The sequence below is a fragment of the Triticum dicoccoides genome, chromosome 6A (assembly GCF_002162155.2).
Source record: "Triticum dicoccoides isolate Atlit2015 ecotype Zavitan chromosome 6A, WEW_v2.0, whole genome shotgun sequence".
NCBI lineage: Eukaryota > Viridiplantae > Streptophyta > Magnoliopsida > Poales > Poaceae > Triticum > Triticum dicoccoides.
This window is the reverse complement of record NC_041390.1, coordinates 103,782,468-103,785,626: the sequence shown is the minus strand read 5'-3', so window position 1 is coordinate 103,785,626 and position 3,159 is coordinate 103,782,468.

Genomic DNA, 3,159 nt, shown 5'->3' with positions numbered 1-3,159 from the left:
GTATGACAGAACAATTTTTTGTTCGGCCCAAAATGTCACGGATGTGTCTTTTTTTGTAGTGATGAGAAAACACTACCCATATGCACATGAGACAAACACAAACATTTCACTCAATCAATCAAGCAAGGGCATACAATCGATCTAACTATCATTACAAAAGTGCTCGGACTATACTATTTACATGGTGGAATACTACTACTGATGTGGTGGTCTACTAAAAATATTCTTCGGTTGAAGACTCCATGATGTTTGCTCTAGCTTCGTCTTCATAGTCATCATCGCTATTGTCGGGGTCCGACTCGGTGTCGTCGATGATAATATAGTCCTCCGGGCGAATCTCCTTGGGTTCTTCGTCTTCTCCTCCTGGTGCGGGGTCTCCCATGAATACTCCTAGCTTCCTTTCCAGATCGTCATTCTTCTCCACTAGTACGACGATTTCCTCCTCATAATCTTCGCGTGTAGCCTTGAGTTCTTCCTCCAGTTTTGTGATCCTAGTCATCGCCTTCTTCAGATCTATCATTCCTGCGCACATCTGGTTCTCCTAGCGACGAATATGTTGTTTAACTCCTGGATGAAAGCTGCAATTGATCTATCCTTCCTGGTACTGATCATCTCCCATTGCTCGTCTCAGCGCCCACAAATCTGATAGATAGTATCCTTAAGCTCCTTATGATAAACTTCTCCAATGCTTCCCATGGTGATGTGAGCTGCCATACTCTTTCCTAGACTCCAGGTTGGTGCATCGAAGGAAAACTCTATGGGCTTAGTGACTGGCGTGAATGTCCTTCCTGGAACATGAACTTGAATCATCCATCGCTCCTCTTCTGGTAAAGTGGCGTTGTAAGTCCCGGTGAAGCTTGGTATTCCAATGTTCAGGTACCTAGTGACTTCCTTCAAGTGTCGTCCAAAAGGTGCTTCTTCATCCGGTTGTGCAAACTTGTTCCTTGCGTCCACCATCCTAAAGAGTAGAAAATGGAGAGGAGTCAGAAATGAGAAGAGAATAGTGATCTAGGGCTTTAGCTTAGTGGTCACGTCCTACACTCAGCGTGTGCTCTGATACCATCTTGTAGCGATCCGGCCTCAAACGGTCAAGTCTCTGTGCTTCAGTGTCATCCCTGAATCGGTAATGCTGACACACACAGTACTCGAGGTTTTATAATAGAGTAGCAACCACACACTTATTACATCGAATGTCTCAAAAGAGAACTTATTACAATAAATATGGCTTAAGGTCATCTAGTACGATAACAGCGGAAGGCTTGGAAGATAAAGTGAGTCCATCAACTCCAACGGCATAGCTGAGCTGCACGGCAACAACCTAACAAACCTTACTCCTCGTCTGAAAAGTCTGCAACATAATACGTTGCAGCCCGAAAACGGGTCAACACATGGAATATGCTGGCAAAGTAACACAGTAGAGCAAGAACAGAATAATGCTATCACTACATGCATATTTGGCTGGTGGAAAGCTCTATGGTTATGGTTTTTGCGAAAAGCCAATTTTTCCCTACAAGAAAGGAATATATTTTATTTAACTATCATGGTAGTTGAAACATCATTAAGAAGGTTCCTCCGACTCAATCCCAATTAAAGTAATTAACAACCCAACAATATTAGTTTAGAGTGATGAGATACTTATGATACTCCAAGTACTAGATACTCAAGATGTCCATAACCGGGGACACGGCTAACCATGATTAGTTTATACACTCTGTAGAGGTTTGCGCACTTTTCCCCACAAGACTCGATCTCCTCCGTTGGATTTCTCGCACTATAGGGTGTTTGAGAAACGGATGACCGAGACACGGTCTTTCAGAAGCATTAACCCCTTACTCCGGGCAGACCATACCAACCTACATCCCTCTACCTGCTGATCCGGGTTGAGATCCTCTGCAGTACTGTACCGTGTTGTAGTGCAGATGACACATGGGACCGGATCCACACGACAGTGACTGTACTGTATGCTGTGTTACAGCAGAGGATCCTAACCCCTGCTGATCCACCTCGTCGGGAGCTTCACGCAACTTACTCAACTATGCTAGAGCCCATAATAGCTTGTGGCTGCACACGGAAGTTTCTAGCATGAAAATATCTCAGTTCCCTTTGAGCCTGGGTGGTGGACCATAGGATTGTCATACGTGTACTCCAGGATATCCTAGGACAACATTGGATTCCCCAGGTGCCCAACAAACAATCCACCCAGATGTGTATTCAAGTTGCCACCTTAAGTTGAACCATTAATTAACAATCTCACATCTGTCATGGATTTCACTCACCCAACCACGTCTATGAGCATAGCATAGCAATAAAAGCAATACGTAGAAGTAACTCCCAAGGGTTTGAATATAACAGGGCAATAGGTTCTACCTCATCAACTACTTCCCAACCCACATGTTAATCACATCCTAATCATGCAATATTTGAGGATTGAAACTAATGCATAAAACTGGGTGATAAAGGGGTATGATCAAAGTGTTACTTGCCTTGCTGATGATCCGCAAAACCTAGGGACTCGTAGTAGCACGCTTCGCACTCCGGGTGTTCTATCGCAAACAAACAATAGCATACATAAGCAATCAAGCAAAGAAACACGAGTAAATCTCAAATAAGAAGACCTAACCAGAAAGTTCAACTTAAGAACTCCGGTTTGCTAAAAGAATCAAATCGAACGGAGCAACGAAACTCAAACTGCGAAGGAAACAAGATCCGTTTACTAATCTGGACTAAGGTCAAATTTTACATTAGCAAAATCTTGTTCGAGTTGGTTAAACGGAAAGAGGGTTTCGAGACGAAGATCTAGGCGCTTGAATCGCCTGATTCCGATAAACGAGCGAAAAGATAAACTAAAACGAAAATCGGATCAGAAATCGCGATTGAAAATAATCGCGGAAAATCTGAGAGAAAGAAAACTGACGAACAGGCTAACGAACAAACGTTCGTTGTCTGCGGCTAACGAGTGAACACCGTTCGTTAAAACGAACGTACGGACGAACGTCCGCAAAGTAACTAAACCGAAAAAACCGGCGAACCGATTAAAAAAATGAACTAGGGTTTCTAAAAAACCGGATCGGTTTCCTAGAGAAAACCAGCGGCGTATACCTCCGGCTCCGGCGGCGAGGTGCGGCGGCAGCGGTGGGGCGGCGGCGGCGGCGCGCGGCA